We start from the raw sequence: 10,426 nt of genomic DNA, 5'->3' as shown, positions 1-10,426 counted from the left end.
GCTTCCCTGCGCATGCGTGAGCGCCCAGCCGCCCCCGCCCCCGCGCAGGGGCGGGGCCGCGCGAGGGCGGGCTGCCGGGCGGGGCAGCGTCAGCCGTTAACGGCCGAAAGGGGCGGGGCCGGCGGGCGCCCTCTGCAGCAGGGCGAGGGGTAGGCGGGGCGGGCGGCTTCCCTGCTGACACGGCGTGGGTTCCTGCGGGCACGGCGGCTTCCGAGACGGACAGCTGGTTCCGGCCTCGGCGCCGTGGGCAGTGTGCCGTGGCTGGGGGCTGTGGGTCGTGTACCGTGGCCGGGGCTGTGCTGAGGCGCGGCGCGGGGCCGTCCCTGAGGAGCCGGCCGAACAGCACCCGCCATAGCTCCGAAATGCGAGAGGCGGCAGCAGAGCAGGACGGTCAGAAAGGGGCTGCCGTGTGTTCCACGCCCCACAGGCCTTTGGGAGCTCTGTCCGTCACCTGCGGGGACGGGGAAGCTGGAACGTCGGCGGGTGCTGGCGGACTGAAGCTCCCGCTTGGCGCGGGCAGGCTGTGGCCGGCGGCAGGCCCTGTGCTCCAGGGGGCAGCAGCTCCGCACGCTGCAGCTCCGGCGGCCTCGGCTGTTCGCACCTTTTCCCTCCCGGCTGCCGAGCTCCCGGAAGCGGCAGGGGCAGGTGCCGGGCCTGGCAGACAAGGGGGAGCCGATCTCCTGTCACACAGCTTCATCCCCGCAGCGGGGCGGGGGTCGCTCCGAGTGATGAGATGGGCTCTGCTGCCGCATATACTTTGATGCAGCTCACGGTCATTTCCGACCTTGATTCCAGTCTTGAATAGTTGGCTTGCAGGAACTTAATTTTCAAGGCAGGTAATATGGGCCAGGCATGCGTACCTAGCCTTAGTAATTAATAAATTCAGCCGCCCCAAGTCTATTTCCTGATGCTGCCGCTATTGTAGGGGAACGCAGTTGCATTTCTGGTCATCACTTGTCTCTTCAGTGTGCCCTGTCGCTGATGGCTGTGTGGACTTGAATGCTTGGCACATGTATTCCTAGCTATGACTGGTAGTTTGAGGTGTTTTTCCCATATGTGATAGTCGTTTGTTGCCTAGAGGTGTGAACTTACCGACTGCAATTTGTCACTCAACTTGAATTTCTTCTACTTGCAACAATATTTTAGTTTTTACCTGAGAAACATACTGTTCTTAACTAAGTTTTTTGATGAAAACTCGCAGATGTTATTTAAACACTAGCTGTGAAGGATATTATAATCTGTATCACCCAGGGTCCCAGAGTGAAAACATCAGCCGAAAGCTTTACCGGTGTTTGCAAGGGTATGCCTAAATATAAAGCTATGACATGGCTTAACAGGTGTGCAGCTAGGATGCATCCCTATTTCTGTCTAGACCTTAGATGACACCAAAAAACTGATGGTGCTAGTTTACCCTGATCCCAAACCTTCTTACAGATCTTGAATTAGACCTGAGGGGCTATTAAATGTAACAGTGCCTTCTCAAGACTTGCATGGGACATTGCATTTGTGACATTTAATGTCCACTTTGAGTCCAAAAAGGGATGCTGTCAAAGGAAGATTGCATTTGCGGTGATTCAGGTGAAGGACAGGGACCAATGTCCACTAAAGGTCACTGTAGTGAAAGTAATTCCTTGCAGCAAGACACAACTTGGGTCTAAGGATCCAGATCATTTCTGATACATTACAAAACTTTTGTTGCAAGAGATCTGTGCCAGTGATACGCTGACAGTTTGCCTATGGGAATAAAAAATCTAGGGGTGTTTACACGTAAGCTACAAGTCTCATAGCAAAAAAGGTGCAAATTAGAAGAAAGAAAAAAACCTCTAACCTTGGAGAGACATTAAACAAAAAGGTGATGATACAGGTAGAGAAGCAGAAAGAGTTGTTTACCATCTTTTTGATTCTTTAATACAAAAGGCTTCTGATACCTAGTTTGGCACGCCTTACAGGGAAACAAGAGCTAGCAAAACTCACACAGGCTGTAAGCCATAGGGCTTCCTGAGTAGAATCCTCATTCACACACAGACGTATGTGGGGAGGGGGGTGCTACAAAAACTGGAAAAAGCAAGATTTACAGGCAGATTTGTGTAGGTATTTGGGAGATTTGTATGAGATAAATACTGTTTCTGCAGGGTAATTTCAGAAATGTTTGTGTTCATTCAGCTCATTTCTCACACACTATAAAAGCAAGTAAATGTACCCACCTTGCAGTTTGTATATAGAGGTGTGGTTTGTTTTTCCCCTGTGATTAACGGTGTTCTGTGCATGCAGAATAAAGCAAAGAGGTTTGACAGCTAGGATGGAAGGTGACTAGGTGTCCTTTGTTTCTACCAAAGCAGTTGAAATAGAATGTCTTATGGGCTGTTTTTAAATAAAGGGAAAATCCATTGCTAATGCAAGCATTTAAAAATAAAACTACTTTCATATTCAGAAAGCAGTTGGATTCCACTGTCAGCCATGCTTCAGTTTAGTCTCTCAGTATAAGCAATCAAGTACCCTTAGTTACTCTTATAAAAGTGTGCAGTTTCCCTGGGACACCCCAGAGAAGACGTACAATTTCAGCACACATGTAGTGTTTTGCTCCAAGTACATTTCTTATCACTGCACACTATGTGACGTTAGAATTATTATTGAAATGTCTTTATTACTTCTATATCTGATTTAGCAGAGCCTACAAAGGCAGATAATTGGGAAAGCATCAGACTTTATTTTACGTTTTCATAGTGAAAGTAATTTTACAGTGAATAATTAATTTCTTATAAAAGATAACAGTAAAAATCAAAGGAAACATGGTCTTGATTTGATACTACAAATCCTATTGCAGATAACACTGTTGCCTGGAATAAAATAAAGATATACATTCACCAGGAAAAACAAGTGTGTTTTGGATTATCTCCATTTAGCTGAGCTTTTGCATAATTCTGTGTTGTGGTAATGATTCACAGTTCAGAAAATGCTTTTTTTTTTTTTTAACTTTATAAGGCGCTTTTTCTGACAACACCATCAAGCATTACAGTGGTAGTGTTTGTATATACTTGTTGACTGAAGTGCTCCCAGGGTAACAGCATTTTAACAGTAACAATATTATTGTTAAAGAAGTAAACTAAAAAATTAATTGAATCTGATTTTATTTACATGTATATCTCCTTACAAACTAGAGGCCCACCTTTGAAGATGCCTTGAAGAAGAACTTCAAAGAAGTTAGTCAGTACTTTGTATTGAGATATGCATGCAAATAAGATCAGATTCTTCTCTCTGAAAATCCTGTTCAGTTAACATGAGATGGCAAGTTGGTTCTCAAGGCTTCCAAGACAGTGATGAAAGCATCTTGTTCTTTAGCTTCTATAATTAATCTCAGATGTATATCACAGAGTGGCACCTTGTACTCACAGCAGCATGACATTGCTGTAGCATCATCTTCTGAGAAAGAGTGTAATCTGGGACATACATGGTCATATGAAATAAAGTACTTATATCTGGTTTATGACTAGCAGCGTAACAAAGTGTGTGTGTACTGATCAGGCAGCTAAATGTGCAGAACAATGCAGCAAAGTTGAAATTATATATGAAGAAAATTAATTAACATTGGATTAATATGGATGTAGAATTGTGTGGTTAGGCACACTTGTATTCTGCTTTACAGAATGATGACAGATATGCCCTCCAGAAATGTCACTGAAAACATGTCAACATGTATACTTACAGTGTATCTTTCTCTCTATATAGACACACTGCGATTTGGCTATTTAAGTGAAGGAATATAAGCATATCTAAACATTTAGGCTTCTATATTATTACTGATGAGTTTCCACATCTCTAACACAAATAGTCCATTGAAGTCAGCACAATTACACGTGACAGCAAGCAATTTAAAACCTCCACCAGAATTACATGTGTACCCAGTGTCAGTTTACTGCAAAAGATCAATTCTCAGTCAACTACCAGAACATTAAATACGTGACCTCCTTAAAAGCTAAAATCTTTCACCAGACTGTGGATGTTGAATAAACCACTTCCTTGGCCGAGCAGTAGGGTGATTCAGGCACCCACATGGTAACGAGGGGAGGAAGGAGGGAGAACAGAATGGACTTGTTGAACCACATGGAAAACAGAATCTTTTTGGTTACACGTAAGTCTTCCTCTGAAGCAGGTTGGCTGCTCAAAGCTTTTCCCTTCAGTTTGCCCCAGTTGCCTACTGTACATCAACCTCTTTAGCTCCTTACTAATGTCCTCCTGGGACTTGGTCAGTTTTGTTCCAGCCTTCCTCTGTGTGTCTACTCTCATTGTGCCCCAGTTCCTTCTCTTTGTCTAAGTATATCTTCAGTTCTCCTCTTCAGCCCTGCTTTGGTCCCTTGTTCTTATAGTCTAAGATGTTCCTCAAAGAGAGATGATTGCCCTAGGACCTAGGAGACGCCTAGGAATAAAAGCTGATTCTTCCTATCATGTGAACTTTGATGAGTTCCATCAACTATAAATACAGCTCTGCTGGTTAGAGCAGAGGTCCATATAGCCCAGTGTCCTCACTCCAAAGCAGCCAATTGCAGATGCGTGCAAAAAAATGTAAGAATCTGGCAAACATCTGATGTTGTTTTAGTACTTTACAGTCTCCAACAGGCTTGTGGTTCAGATGCAGTTTCTATGCACATAGCAATGTTATGTGGCAGTCCCCCAAGAACCTCTAGGGACTGAATTGGCCTGACCAGTCCCACCTGGGACCGCCCCCAACCCCACTGCCTGTGGGCCCAGAAGCCCCATTTCAGCTCAGCCTGGGGCCTTCAAGCCCTTCCTAAGCTCAGGGTCTCCAGCAGTCTCTTCAGTTTCTGGATGGATCCCTGGGATTTATGCTGTGGTCTTGTCTCCAGAAAAAAAACCCCACAAACTGATTTCTTTATATGCCTGGACAATTACATTGAAAGAATATTATTAACATGTCAGCTAGTCTGGATTTTGTATTCACAGTATCATGGAAATAATAGTGGTTGGAAAGCACCTCATGGTCATAGCATCATGGGATTCTTCAGGTTGGAAGGGGCAACATGAGGTCTCGAAGTAGGGTCAACTGTGTGCTCAGACCAGGTTGCCCAGCCTATCTTGAAAACCTTCAAGGACGACTACTGCACAGATGTCCTGTAGCACAACCTCCCACTCAGAGCAGGGCTACTGCCACATCAGGTCAGCTGTGGCTTTGTCTGGCCAGGCCTTGAAACCTTCCAGAATGAAGATTCCAGCAGCCCTACAGACATCTTGTGCCAGTACTGCATTACAGTCCTAGTGAAGTGTTTCCTTATACAATTTTTAGTTACATGAAAACATGCTAATATTCTATGTCTTCAATAGATATAGAAGCTATTGTACAGTTTAATTTGCCTTCATATAAATATTTGGTTTAAATATTTGTAACATGCATTAAGGTCCTCCAAGGAAAAAACTCTTTGGAGCTGTACATTAGTTGTTTTGATAACTCTGATACTCCATCTGGAAAAGGAAAAAGTCTATCATTGGCTCTGCCATCATAGCCAGTATTTCAGTACAGTCCCAAGCCTACTACAATTTTTCAGACTGTGTCAGGGATGTAAACCAAGATCAGCGAGAAATGCGTTGGTGATTCACTGGTGCATAATGCATTCTCCTTCAAAGTTATTTCAAAACGTTTTTCCATGGTTTTAGATGCTGTCATGTTGTAAAAAGAGTAGGGTTTTCTGAAGGATAAGGCTGGGAGGCACTTAAGGAGAAGTTGTGGAGGGAAAGCAGGTAGGGAAAAGACTTTTTGCACAAGATGATTGCTAATCTCTGTCTCTCACCACTATCTTGCTTGGACAGTGCTTGTTCACATGCTATAATACATTATAATCAAATGATCCCATCTACCAAACTGGTTCACTAATTTTATCATGAGTAACCTTTCTCACAGGACTCAGATGACCCATTGATAGACTTGGGAAAAGGCTTGGATAATATGGCACCACTCCTTCAGATACTTGCATGCATGTTCAAAAGTAGACAACAATGAATTTCTTATGTGCTTTTAAAATAAATCAAAATAAACCTTGGGCAAATCCTTCGTCCTTGGGCAGCCTGCTGAATTATTTTTGCAGGTATTCATTGAGCTACTCACTGTAAATGTAATGTTTGCAATCACTCTAAGATCAGCAACATGATATTTACAGAGTTCCGCTGAAGTCAGCAAAATCAAAACCTTGTGAACCGAAGAGGGAAGTAAATTCTAGAAACAAGACCAGATCAGAAAATGAGTGCCAAAAGGCTTTTCTTCTGAGCAGCTGGGGACATATTAGTGCAGAGTATGGTTTCTGATGTCTATTATGGAAATAATAAGTGGAAAAGATTGTTGCATTTTATTTAACCTTAAATTTGTAACACCTGTTCTTGGCAGGCACCTGCTCTTTTCTCCTTTTCAATATTTAAATATTGAATAATGTTTATGATTAATTTAGTACAAGATAGAACATGCAGCTCATATCACAAAGAACCATGGTGCATCTTTTGTTTTCTGTAGCCTGCTTTCTGAACCATTCAGTAATTTATCACAAGGGGACTATAATGGAGTAAGACCTTGCAGAAAAAAACAGTCTGAAGGTAGCAATTGAAATAAAATATTTGCTTGGTTATTTTAATAGCTTGGCTAAGTGCCTGCAAATACTGTTTTATTTTCTCTGCCAGTGTTTACACTTAATGTCAGTAGGAGAAACTACTATTCACATTCTCTCTATGAAATGCCAATGAACAGTATTGCTAGTACAGAGTAACCCAGGCATGTCAGGGAGGGTCCCATAAATAAAATTCAGCTTTTCAAAGCCATTTCAGCATCACCTCTAGTGTGCACAAACATGGGCTTGTGGACATAACCACTTGCAAACACCTCCAAATCTTCAGTCGTAGCCAAGAATCCCAATGGTGCAAAACTCTGTACAAAGCCAGGGAGTAAATAAAGGCAATTCCTACACAAAGATCATACAACAGGTGGATACAAGACAAGAGAGGAAAAAGAAAAAAGGAAACAATTAGACAGCCTGGATCTACATGATCAACCATGGTTTAAGCACAGCAGCAACCTAATTTTTGTCAAATGTTCTGTTGGCTTCATGGGCAAGGATGAATTTGTAGCTTACAGGAAAGAATTTGTAGGTAAATTTTGCTGATGGATCTTTTGGCTTAAAAGAAAAACAGGTAAACTTATAATTTTCTTCTTGAACCACACAATATAAACTAATTTAAGTATTCTTGATTTTTTCAAATGGTAAACTCCATATGCAAAATTATAGACCTCATTTGGACACTTCAACTCCAGAAAATCCAGTAATTTTCCTAAATGAGAAGATTTGTGAAGATTATGCCTGCAAAGAACTGTGAAGGCAAGCAGGCAGTCTTCCTTTATTGAATGTGCTAAGAGCATGAAATATAGCCCTCACAGTTACGGTTATAGATATAAAGTTATATTATAGAAATACGTAGTTATATTCTAGAAATAAAACTCAGATTCTATCTTAATATCAAAGTACGACATTATGATATTTGCAGCCTGCCATTTTTCCTGATCAGATTTGTAGTTGGCCTCAAGTCACTTTCATGTTGCTTGGGAAATTTAATTCCCTTCCCTCTCTATAGCTTAGTGGCTCAGTATAAATACAATGGCTAAGATGCTTTAAAACCGTCAAGTGACTATTTTTTTCCAGGCTAGAACATATATTGCTGAGAAGTTCCCCCGACTACATGTCTGTTCTCCCAAACAGACATTGGAAAGCATGTTTGTAATTTTAAACTGTTTTGTTAAGCATATACAAATGCAGAACTAAAACCAAACAAAAATCCATTCCCTAAAGAGAATAAACAGAAATATTTGTACAGAAAACTGTTTCTAAGCAATGCATATGCTAAACAGTATACTAGAGTTTTCTTTTTAATATGACTTTACTCCAGTAACTAATTAGCAAAGGAAAAGTTAAATATTTCCCTTTGCATCAGAAATACCAAAAAGAAATAGCAACAAGGGGTCTCAGGTGCAAACAGGACACCTGTGACTGTGTGCACCATATTTCTATGGAGTAACGAGGGCCTCTGCAGCAAAACGTGTAAGGCTTAGATACGTAATAGAACACCGTGGGCATGCGAGTAGCACTGCTTCACTGAAGGCAGTTGTACGTAGCCTAATAGTTAAACATACTACATGTACAATAGATATTTTAGAAAGAAGACTTCTGTTAGTAAGAAGACTTCTGTTTTAAGGTTTTCTTAAATTAATCTTAATGGACTAACAGGTTTAAATGAGACCTCCTTATCAAAGTACATTAAAAAACAACTATAGGGAAAGCATAGTAAAAAAATTATAGACTTCAGTGGAAAATAACTGACTGCATTTACAAGTTTTGGTTGTGGATCACAATAATTGCACTAGTATTCAAACCTGCAGTCATAACTGTCATTAAATACAAAGCACAGAAATAGCAGCACATTAAAGAACCAAAGTGGCATCACTGTGAGACTCTTTTTTGGTTTTGTTTGGGGATTTTTGGGTTTGGGTTTTTGTTTCGGTTTAGGGTTTTTTTTGGGTGGTTTGGTTTTGGTGGTTTGTTTGGGGGTTTTTTTTGGTTGGTTATGAGGGTTTTTGTTCTGTGTGTGTACAACCAGGGATTACATTTGCAAACTTTTAGAAAGAGACCATAAGGGAGACCCCTGGAAGGAGGCTCTAATACAGTCAGCACTTTTTTTGTCTAAAGACGCTATTCCTGAAATACGAAATAGGCTGAAATTCTTTACCCTTTCTTTCACCCCACGTTTAAGAAAAATTAAACAGAACTTTTATAGCTGTATTCCACTGCATTTAAAAGCTGATTCCTATGCTGTTAAGCGAAGTGTTTATATATATTTTTCTTGAACTAACTAAAAAATTATTTTTGCTAGAAATGCTTTAAACTCGGCATGTTCATAGTTCTCCAAGGAATGTATACTCTGCCAAGTCTGAAAACACTTGGAACAGAAAGAAGGTCTGAGTAAATCTTGCATACTGTGCTGCATTTTTTTTACTGATTTATGAACAAGACACTGATGATTAGCTTGTACAGTTTGTCTGATCTATGCAATGAAATAAACACAGCTGCATTTATTACAGCTGCATTTATTACAGTGATTTCATAATCACGTATGCAGTACCCACAAACTTTTGGGAATATTCAGAGAGCAGTATGTGCTAAAAATCCTAATTTCTTTTACTTTCATTAATATCACTCGGTATTAAAAAATTAGTGTAAGATTTTGTTTGTATAAGTTAGAAATTTTAATAGTAATGTTTCTGTAACACCAGTAATTCAGATGGTTTACGCTGGTTGTATACACAGGTCACAGAAAATACAAATGTGCCAGCCATCAAAGGTATTGCTTTGAGTTTCCTAATCTGTAGGTGTACGGATCCTCAACTGTTACTCCATGTACTGTAGACTTTACTACTCAGTGTAATTTTTAGATAGCCATAAAATAGCTTTTCCCTTACTGTCAGTCTTCCAAATTATTATTGTGGAATTTGAAAATATTTTATTAGACTTCATTTATTAGCAATATGCCAGTCTGAGGCTGACTGGGCATATGAACAGAAACACTGAGCTTTGCAGCATAAACATATTGGATCTCATCCCAGCCAACCATCAGGTAGATGAAATTACACAGAGGCACATAAACAAAGCAGCCAAAGACCTTTAATGATCTGCCACAGTGGTAGATTCTTCCCACATGAATATTTTTAAAAGTCAGCTTAAAGCCAAAAGAATTTTTCTCTGGCATCCTGTAAATGTCCAAAACATGGATATTATACTAAATATATTTAGGAAATAGTTTGTCCTTTTTTTTTAATCTGAAAATTTCAAGAGGTATCCAAACATCAAAAAAAAATAAAAATGGAGAGGTGAGTTTAGACAGTGCTGGAATCTGTTTCACACAGCCTCACTATAACTTCACCAGCAACTGGTTCTTCCATGGTGGAGATCATGGTGACAAACCATGCTCACCCGCAAGGAAAAGAATGGGGAAATTGCACTGGTTAACTGATGTTTTATCACACCTTGCATTTTTTCAGTGACCGAAGCCTGTATTTTATTTATGAGGCAGGAGCTGCTGCAACATATCAAAAATAATTTGTGACTGAGTAGAGTACCATCCGTCTGTGTTCATCAACTGAAACAAAACAGGGTGGCTCATTTTTTGAAAATAGTTTCTACAAGGACTTTGCTGATTCTGTAGTGGGTGGTGGTGGGAAACTAATACCTAAAAAGAAGTTGAGTTCTGCTTTAGTGACCAGCACAGTCTGCATGTTTGGGGAGCGATTTAAGAGGCTCCTGTCCATCGGATCTATTGTTTGCCCTGAGACCCAAGGTATTCATTTGAGAAGATAATCAGCCTTGTTAAAAGAATACAATTATCA

This window comes from Falco rusticolus, chromosome 6 (genome assembly GCF_015220075.1).
Source record: "Falco rusticolus isolate bFalRus1 chromosome 6, bFalRus1.pri, whole genome shotgun sequence".
In the NCBI taxonomy this organism is placed as follows: domain Eukaryota; kingdom Metazoa; phylum Chordata; class Aves; order Falconiformes; family Falconidae; genus Falco; species Falco rusticolus.
Note: the sequence above shows the minus strand (reverse complement) of the source record.